The following is an 11,099-nucleotide window of genomic DNA, read 5'->3' as shown; positions in this document are numbered from 1 at the left end:
TCTTGTGAGCTGCCTAACATGATCAAGATCATCTATCTGTAATTCTATATGTTGCGTTTGTTGGGATCCGATGAATAGAGAATACTTGTTATGTTGATTATCAAAGTTATGCTTATGTGTTGTTTATGATCTTGCATGCTCTCCGTTACTAGTAGATGCTCTGGCCAAGTAGATGCTTGTAACTCCAAGAGGGAGTACTTATGCTCGATAGTGGGTTCATGCCTGCATTGACACTGGGACAAGTGAGAAAGTTCTAAGGTTGTGTTGTGCTGTTGCCACTAGGGATAAAACATTGATGCTATGTCTAAGGATGTAGTTGTTGATTACATTACGCACCATACTTAATGCAATTGTCTGTTGCTTTGCAACTTAATACTGGAAGGGGTTCGGATGATAACCTGAAGGTGGACTTTTTAGGCATAGATGCAGTTGGATGGCGGTCTATGTACTTTGTCGTAATGCCCAATTAAATCTCACTATAATCATCATGATATGTATGTGCATTGTCATGCTCTCTTTATTTGTCAATTGCCCAACTGTAATTTGTTCACCCAACATGCTGTTCGTCTTATGGGAGAGACACCTCTAGTGAACTGTGGACCCCGGTCCAATTCTCTTTACTGAAATACAATCTACTGCAATACTTGTTCTACTGTTTTCTGCAAACAATCATCTTCCACACAATACGGTTAACTCTTTGTTACAGCAAGCCGGTGAGATTGACAACCTCACTGTTTCGTTGGGGCAAAGTACTTTGGTTGTGTTGTGCAGGTTCCACGTTGGCGCCGGAATCCCTGGTGTTGCGCCGCACTACATCTCGCCGCCATCAACCTTCAACGTGCTTCTTGGCTCCTCCTGGTTCGATAAACCTTGGTTTCTTTCTGAGGGAAAACTTGCTGCTGTGCGCATCATACCTTCCTCTTGGGGTTGCCCAACGAACGTGTGAAATACACGCCATCAAGGCCCGAGGGCCCCACACCATAAGGCGGCGCGGCCTAGGGGGGGCCCGCGCGGCCCTATGGTGTGGCCCCCTCGGCCGGCCTCCGACGCCCTCCTTCGGACTATTTATCGGCCTCGACCTAAAAACGCACGGGGAGAAGTGGAAGTCACCAGAAACCCTCCAGAACGCCGCCACATCGCGAAACTCCGTCGCGGGAGCCAGAAGTCTCCGTTCTGGCACTCCGCCGAGACGGGGAATTGGAGGAGATCATCGCCATCATCACCGCCAACGCCTCTACATCAACCAGCCATGTTTCCCCCATCCATGTGTGAGTAATTCCCCCGCTGTAGGCCGAAGGGGATGGTAGGGATTGGATGAGATTGGTCATGTAATAGCATAAGATTGTTAGGGCATAGTGCCTAGTGTCCGTAATTGGTACTTTGATGATATTGTTGCAACTTGTTATGCTTAATGCTTGTCACTAGGGCCCGAGTGCCATGATCTCAGATCTGAACATGTTATTGTTTCATCATGATATTCATTGTTTATTGATCTTACCTGCAAGTTGTATACACATGTCGCTGTCCGGAACCGATGGCCCCGAAGTGACAGAAATCGGGACAACCGGAGGGAATGGTAGTGATGTGAGGATCACATGTGTTCACGGAGTGTTAATGCTTTGCTCCGGTACTCTATTAAAAGGAGTACCTTAATATCCAGTAGTTTCCCTTGAGGCCCGGCTGCCACCGGCTGGTAGGACAAAAGATGTTGTGCAAGTTTCTCATTGCGAGCACGTACGACAATAATTGGAACACATGCCTATTGATTGCTTTGTACTTGGACACCGTTTTATTATTATCTGCAAATGCCCTGCTATGATTGTTACATGAGTTTCTCTCATCCATGCAACGCCCGTTCATCCGTCCCCGTGCCTACAGTATTTTAATCCTGCTGTTAACTAAAATCACTACTGCTGTCTTTGTTACTCTGCTGCTGTTATTTCACTACTGCTACTGCTATAAAACTGTTACTACTGATAAACTCTTGCGAGCAAGTCTGTTTCCAGGTGCAGCTGAATTGACAACTCCGCTGTTAAGGCTTCCAAGTGTTCTTTGTCTCCCCTTGTGTCGAATCAATAAATTGGGTTTTACTTCCCTCGAGGACTATTGCGATCCCCTATACTTGTGGTTCATCAGGCACCCTGGGGCTGGACCCCATGGGCCGGTGCGGCCAGCAAGGGGGGCGCGCCACCCTGTGGTGTGGGCCCCTCCTTGCCCCACTAACTCATCTCTTCCTCCCATCTCACTCTCTCTCCCGAAAAAACTCGTACTCACTTTCTCTCACTCGCGTTTCTGCTCAAGAGCTCAAGATTTCTCGATCTCTTTGCTCAACCCATATTTCTGTCTGAAATTTGGCACATTTGCTCTTCGGTATGTGACTCCTCCGATTATCCAAATAGAATTTTGTTTGGTTTAGTATATCTTGAATATTTTGCTGCTGTAGGTAACATGTTAAGTGAGCTTGCATGCTTGTTCTAAGTTGTAAAAATTAGTTTTGATGCATGTTTAGTACTCTACCAAGTTGCTATTGTAGTTTCCTTCAATTATATGTCTCCAAATCAATTTTTATAATGTTTGTTGAAAAATTTCAGAAAATGGAGTGGAATAGGCACCAACTGAATCAACAAGAATTGGAGGTGCAAAGAGTTATGAGAGTTCACCGCGAAGAGGGAGTATACCCCTCTTACTACCCATGCGTTGATTTTATGAGGAGTGCAGGAATCTTGCAAGATGTTCAAAATCTGATTTCCAATGCAGGGTTGGAAAATTTTGTTGTTGGTGAACCTTACCAATATGCAAAACTAACCATGTCGGTGGTGCAGGATTTTGAATTCTATTGGTCCCAACCTAATCCCATGGTTCGATATAAAATTTATAATAAAACCATCGACTTGCCTTTTGCTGATTTTTGTACAGCTATTAGAGTGCCACAATGGGGATCTTGTGAGAAGATTAGGGGGACGCCGTAGGAACTCTCGAGTCTATACAAGAAGATCTGTCAAGGGAGAAGTTTCTCAGAAGAGAGTGGTAAAATTCGTAGCATTCAACTCCCAGCTATTCGCTATTTTGCTTATTTCATCACCAAGTGCGTTCTTGTTAGACAGAATGCAAATAAGTTATCTATCCAGGATTTAGCTTTCCTAGCTGCTGCATTGCAAGGTGATAGGACTTATAACTTGGGTGCTTTGATAGCCTTTAGACTTGCCACTAACCGTGAGAAGGGAGAAATTTGTGGAGGTCTCATCGCCTCTCGTTTATTAGCTATGCATGGTGTAGAACCTCACCCTCTTGATGTTCAGCTCTCTGTAGAGAAACTCAATATTGTTTCAATGATTAAACATGACTTTGTTTCTAACCAATCTAATCTGAGTAACCTGTCTTATGAGATAACATTTTACAAGAAAAATTGGAGAACAACTAAAAGAACTGAAAAACTAGTAGGATTGCCTACCTGCTTTGTTTAACCTTGCTTCCAGGGGAAATTGGTCGGTCACGGAAGGTAAACTAAATGCATACATAGAGGGGGATGGCCATCATGCAAGGGACGGCACGGAGGAGGCCGAGGAACACCTCGACTTGTCATCCGATGCAGCGAGCTCTTCACATCAACATTTTGGGCATGTGGAGCCTTCACCCTTTTCTTCTACATAGGGACTTTATTATGCGAATTCCCTAGCTAGCAATCGACCGCGCAAGCGATCTGTTTTCTTCCGCGCGAAGCGCTCTGTCGCGAAACGTTTTCTTTTCGCCGCGTTCCGTCGGCAGCTCGCGCGATACAGTTCACATTTTCCTGCCCGCATGCAGATAGGACAAACAAGTGTGGGGACCACATGTGCAGTTTCCTGGCCTTGCGTGGAGCAATTTTTTCTGTCTCCATGCATGTGCATGCACATACGGAGAGGTGGAGGCGGGTCCCATGGCGCGCATGTGCAGCGTTCCCTCTCTCATCTCTCTTCCTTTTTCTCTCTATTTTGCGATTCCTTCTCTCTTCCATCTATTCTTCATCCTAATTTCTTTTTCTTTTGTATAATAAATACGTGATTTGTCCGATATTCCTCTTTTGTCCTAGTTTCCTTTTTTGTCCTTAGTATCAATAATTATGGTTTAGTACAATTCCCTTTCCGACGGCCAAAGCTGAGGCAAAGCAAAGTTTAGTACAATTCCCTTTCTACAATTCACTTTTTTTTGTAATAATTCAATATTTTTCTTTCCCTTTTTCGGGCTAGTGGGTTTTATGGGGGAAATAACGGGTGAGGAAACCACTTGCAACTCAAATAAACTACCACTTGCAACTTAAATAAATTACTACTTTCCACTCAAATTAAGTACACTTTTCATCAAGGTTGTTAACTTTGATAAATTAGCTTTTCGGGTCGATAACTTTTCACATTTACCGTTCATAAATATTGGGCATAGCGGTTGATAAATTGTGTGCTAAAAATGTTTCCATAATATTGTAAATTGAATTAGTTTTTCGGGTCGATAACTATTCATATTTACCATTGATAAAGAACGGACGGAGGGGTTGATAAATTTGAGAGCTAAAAATATTTTTAAAATATTCTAGATGAAATTAGTTTGTTAGGTCGATAACTTTTCATATTTACCGTTGATAAATAATGGGCAGAACGGTCGATAAATTGTGACCTAAAAAATGTTCCCATAATATTCTAAATTAAATTAGTTTTTCGGGTCGATAAATTTTCTCATTTACCGTTGATAAATAACGGGCGAATGAGTTGATAAATTGTGAGCTAAAATGTTTCTAAAATATTTTAAATGAAATTAACTTGTCGGGTCGATCATTTTTCATATTTATCGTTGATAAATAATAGGCCAAGCGGTTGATAAATTGTGAGCTAAAAATGTTCCCATAGTATTCTAAATTAAATTAATTTTTCGGCTCGATAACTTTTCACATTTACCGTTGATAAATAACGGGTGGAGGGATTGATAAATTGTGAGCTAAAATGTTTTTATAATATTCTAAATCATATTAGCTTTTCGGATTGATAATTTTCCATATTTACCGTTGATAAATGATGGACGAAGCGGTGGATAATCTGTGAGCTAAAAATATTATCACAATGTTCTAAATTAATTTATTTTTTCGGGTCGATGATTTTTTACATTTACCATTGGTAAATAACGGGCGGAGGGGTTGATAATTTGTGAGCTAAAATGTTTCTAAAATATTATAAATAAAATTAACTTTTTGGGTTGATAACTCTTGCTGCTAGTTGTAAAGATCTTGTCTAGATCGATTTATTGGTAAGAGCAGATCTAAAATTTGAGTTGTCGTATCAAAGATAAAACATGTTGAATTTTTGAATTTAAAAAAGATATATGATCTTAAATTTGACTTGTCATTAAATTAGTGTATATTGCATGCATTGATGAAAAATTGCGAAAAGAAATTAAGTTTTTCAATGTTTTGCACTAAATTTTGTTGTTAAGTGCACATAAATGGTAGAATCAAGGTGGAAAATTCTCGCGCGGACGCAATCGGAACAAAAGGAATGGAAACATCCCGCGCATGCATGTACAGCTTCATCCAACTTATATCCGGCCAAAAAGAAAAACGATCGGGCTTTTTAAATTTACTTCTACCATATGGATTATAGTACTAGAATATTAGCGTGTCCAATTTAGACATGAAAGAGTGAAAGCAAAGGTGGTCAGCACCACGTGTCTGCTGCTCGCAAGGACGGCAAAGGGTTGGGTTCGATTCCCGCTGGAGGCAATTTAGTTTTGCTCGCGCGTGCGGCACCGTAGTCCCGAAATGGAAACTACCGGATTTCTTTTCTCGGGTAGCGCGGGATGTTGTCGGAAGTGACCGCTTGGCTGAGCTGCAGCGGTCGACCGCTAAATAGGGATGCCCCTTATTATGATCACACCATGTATGATCCACCGGCGTGGAACCCTGATCCTCGCTGGGGTTGATCTCCACTTAGGCCAAAAGCGTAAGCTTGGGGGGAGGTATACCGGCATCACTCATTCATTGCATATTATAATTGCTGGATACTTGTACATACTTGTTTAGCTTTTTAAAGTGGTTTTCTAATAAGAGGAAGATGATATTTGGGGAAGTGCTGATTGAAAACAGATTCTGGACTGATACCAAAAAAAATCTCAAAAACAGCCAGAACGTTATTTTGCGAAGCCAATTTTTTTGCATGTTCCCCAGGTTGTTATCTAATTTTCATTAGTTGAACACTTTTCGATTTTAGCAGCAGAAGAATTTCTTAAAAATCGATTACTGTACTGCTGTCAAGTTTGGCAGATTTCTGTTACTTTGTGTTTATGTGATTCTTTTAGTTTTCATTCTCTTGTTTTTGCTTTGTTTCTTTTTCCTAAAACACAAAAAGTCCAAAAATATTTCTGTTGTTTCTCTTTATCATTTGCTTATTTTAGTTTCTTGCTCTTATTTTGCTTTATTTGCTATCGTTGGTTTGCTATAAGAAAATCCAAAAAGATTTTGCTTTGCTTGCTTGTTTCCTTTTGTTCTTGTTTCCAATTCGAAAACACCAAAAATATTTGTTGTCCTTCTTTGGTTTTGTAAAGTTCATTATGGAGTTCAGCGGTCTTCGGGGGTTGAAGCTTGGTTTTCATTCCATATTATTCAAGCTACACAAGTGAAAGGCAATAATGACGATCTACGACAATCCGACTGAGGTGAGAGGCTGGTATGAACTCTATTTGTTTTAATTTTTGTACATATACTCATCCATGTGAGCATGGTTAGTTGGTTCATGTGAGGTATATGTCATTTAATGAAGTCTAATAGTTCATGATCTCTCATGTTTAGCTCCAATTTATTAATATGAGTAGCATGTCATAAATATTTGCTTGCATTGCTTTATTCATAGATAGATATGACATTGTGGTATCTTCCTCTGAATAATTCACTTGAATCAACTTGGCACATGCTCACGCATGCATATGACTGAACAAAAGTCAATTAAGCCTCGATGATTTACTTTGCCTCAGAGTTCTTGTATCACTTTTATGCCTCCGTTAATTTATTTTGTCGCAAGCATGATTATGACAGTTACTGCTCTCTTGATTGTCGCTTCCCAGTCTATTGCTAGCCTTCACTTGTACTGAGCGGGAACGCTGCTCGTGCTTCCAAACCCCTGAAAACCGAGTTATTCCAAAGTGTCCACCATAAATACCTATGCATGGCATTTCAAACCATTCCAAGTAAATTCTCATGTGCTACCTTTAAAACCTTCAAAATGCTTCTCAATTTGTGTTAATGTTTTATAGCTCATGAGGAAGTATGTGGTGTTTATTTTTCAATCTTGTCATTTACTCCTGACAGACTTTCACCAATGGACTAGTGGCACATCCGCTTATCCAATAATTTTGCAAAAAGAGCTGGCAACCGGGTTCCCAGCCCCAATTAATTAACTTTCATCAATAATTCTCTTCACATGCTTTGCCCTGATTTATCAGTAAGCAGCTTAATTTGCAAATAGACACTCCTCCATGGTATGAGAATGTTGGAAGGCACCCGAGGATTCGGTTAGCCATGGCTTGTGTAAGCAAAGGTTGGGGGGAGTGTCATCCATAATGAAAACTAAAATACATGTGTAAACAAAAGAGAAGAGGGATGATCTACCTTGCTGGTGGAGATAATGTCCTTCATGGGAGCCGCCCTTGGAAGTCTGGTTGATGAGGTAGTTAGAGTACCCACTATCATTCGTTGACAACAACAAACACCTCTCAAAATAATTTTACTCCTGTTTTACAAATGAAAAGCTCTAGCACATGTTAATCCCTGCTTCCCTCTGATGCGCGTAGATGTACACGTCCGTTGGGAACCCCAAGAGGAAGGTATGATGCGCACAGTGGCAAGTTTCCCTCAGTAAGAAACCAAGGTTTAATCGGACCAGTAGGAGTCAAGAAGCACGTTGAAGGTTGATGGCGGCGAAATGTAATGCGGCGCAACACCAGGGATTCCGGCGCCAACGTGGAACCTGCACAACACAACCAAAGTACTTTGCCCCAACGAAACAGTGAGGTTGTCAATCTCACCGGCTTGCTGTAACAAAGGATTAACCGTATTGTGTGGAAGATGATTGTTTGCAGAAAACAGTAAAGAACAATTACAGTAGATTGTATGCGATGTAAAGAATAGGACCGGGATCCACAGTTCACTAGAGGTGTCTCTCCCATAAGATAAAAGCATGTTGGGTGAACAAATTACAGTCGGGCAATTGCCAAATAGAGAGGGCATAACAATGCACATACATGATATGATAAATATAGTGAGATTTAATTGGGCATTACGACAAAGTACATAGACCGCTATCCAGCATGCATCTATGCCTAAAAAGTCCACCTTCAGGTTATCATCCGAACCCCTTCCAGTATTAAGTTGCAAACAACAGACAATTGCATTAAGTATGGTGCGTAATGTAATCAATAACTACATCCGTAGACATAGCATCAATGTTTTATCCCTAGTGGCAACATCACATCCACAACCTTAGAACTTTCTGTCACTGTCCCAGATTTAATGGAGGCATGAACCCACTATCGAGCATAAATACTCCCTCTTGGAGTTAAGAGCAAAAACTTGGCCAGAGCCTCTACTAATAACGGAGAGCATGCAAGATCATAAACAACACATAGGTAATAACTTGATAATCACCATAACATAGTATTCTCTATCCATCGGATCCCGACAAACACAACATATAGTATTACAGATAGATGATCTTGATCATGTTAGGCAGCTCACAAGATCCAACAATGAAGCACATAAGGAGAAGACGACCATCTAGCTACTGCTATGGACCCATAGTCCAGGGGTGAACTACACACTCATCACTCAGGAGGCGATCATGGCGATGAAGAGTCCTCCGGGAGATGATTCCCCTCTCCGGCAGGGTGCCGGAGGCGATCTCCTGAATCCCCCGAGATGGGATTGGCGGCGGCGGCGTCTCTGGAAGGTTTTCCATATCGTGGCTCTCGGTACTGGGGGTTTCGCGACGGAGGCTTTAAGTAGGCGGAAGGGCGGAGTCGGGAGAGTCACGGGGGCCCCACACGCTAGGGCCGCGCGGGCCCCCTCTAGGCCGCGCCGCCCTAGTGTGGCGGCGCACCGTGGCCCCACTTCGTCTCCCCTCCGGTCTTCTGGAAGCTTCGTGTAAAAATAGGCCCCTGGGCGTTGATTTCGTCCAATTCCGAGAATATTTCCTTACTAGGATTTCTGAAACCAAAAACAGCAGAAAACAAGAATCGCTCTTCGGCATCTCGTTAATAGGTTAGTGCCGGAAAATGCATAAATACGACATATAATGTGTATAAAACATGTAGATATCATCAATAATGTAGCATGGAACATAAGAAATTATCGATACGTCGGAGACGTATCAGCATCCCCAAGCTTAGTTCTGCTCGTTCCGAGCAGGTAAACGATAACAAAGATAATTTCTGGAGTGACATGCCATCATAACCTTGATCATACTATTGTAAGCATATGTAATGAATGCAGCGATCAAAACAATGGTAATGACATGAGTAAACAAATGAATCATAAAGCAAAGACTTTTCATGAATAGTACTTCAAGACAAGCATCAATAAGTCTTGCATAAGAGTTAACTCATAAAGTAATAAATCAAAGTAAAGGTATTGAAGCAACACAAAGGAAGATTAAGTTTCAGCGGTTGCTTTCAACTTATAACATGTATATCTCATGGATAGTGTCAATGTAAAGTAATATAACAAGTGCAATATGCAAGTATGTAGGAATCAATGCACAGTTCACACAAGTGTTTGCTTCTTGAGGTGGAGAGAGATAGGTGAACTGACTCAACATAAAAGTAAAAGAAAGGTCCTTCAAAGAGGAAAGCATCGATTGCTATATTTGTGCTAGAGCTTTTATTTTGAAAACATGAAACAATTTTGTCAAAGGTAGTAATAAAGCATATGAGTTATGTAAATTATATCTTACAAGTTGCAAGCCTCATGCATAGTGTACTAATAGTGCCCGCACCTTATCCTAATTAGCTTGGGTTAATACTGATCATCATTGCATAACATATGTTTCAACCAAGTGTCACAAAGAGGTACCTCTATGCCGCCTGTACAAGGGTCTAAGGAGAAAGTTCGCATTGGATTTCTCGCTTTTGATCATTCTTCAACTTAGACACCCATACCGGGACAACATAGACAACAGATAATGGACTCCTCTTTTAATGCTTAAGCATTCAACAACAGTTAATATTCTCATAAGAGATTGAGGTTTTATGTCCAAACTGAAACATCCACCATGATTCATGGCTTTAGTTAGCGGCCCAATGTTCTTCTCTAACAGTATGCATACTCAAACCATTTGTTTGTGAAAACCGCCCTTACTTCAGACAAGACGAACATGCATAGCAACTCACATGATATTCAACAAAGAGTTGATGGCGTCCCCAGGAAACATGGTTATCGCACAACAAACAACTTAATAAGAGATAAAGTGCATAAGTACATATTCAATACCACAATAGTTTTTAAGGCTATTTGTCCCATGAGCTATATATTGCAAAGGCGAATGATGGAATTTTAAAGGTAGCACTCAAGCAATTTACTTTGGAATGGCAGAGAAATACCATGTAGTAGGTAGGTATGGTGGACACAAATGGCATAGTGGTTGGCTCAAGGATTTTGGATGCATGAGAAGTATTCCCTCTCGACACAAGGTTTAGGCTAGCAAGGTTATTTGAAACAAACACAAGGATGAACCGGTGCAGCAAAACTCACATAAAAGACATATTGTAAACATTATAAGACTCTACACCGTCTTCCTTGTTGTTCAAAACTCAATACTAGAAATTATCTAGACTTTAGAGAGACCAAATATGCAAACCAAATTTTAAGTGGTGTGACCAAAACAGGCCATAGATGGTTGAAAGTTTCTCAGAGAACCAAAAGTGGTTAAAAGTTTGCTCAAGAACCATTTAGGTCAAAGAGCTCTAAGCAAGTAAGCAACCCTGTGCCATATGTCAGTGATTAACAAGTTGCACTGATTCGTTAGTTCCACCGAACGCAAAAGCAATGTTGTGCTGGTGGTGAAGACGAGCTATGGCCTAGGTTAGGCAGG

The sequence above is a fragment of the Lolium perenne genome, chromosome 3 (genome assembly GCF_019359855.2).
Source record: "Lolium perenne isolate Kyuss_39 chromosome 3, Kyuss_2.0, whole genome shotgun sequence".
NCBI lineage: Eukaryota > Viridiplantae > Streptophyta > Magnoliopsida > Poales > Poaceae > Lolium > Lolium perenne.
Note: the sequence above shows the minus strand (reverse complement) of the source record.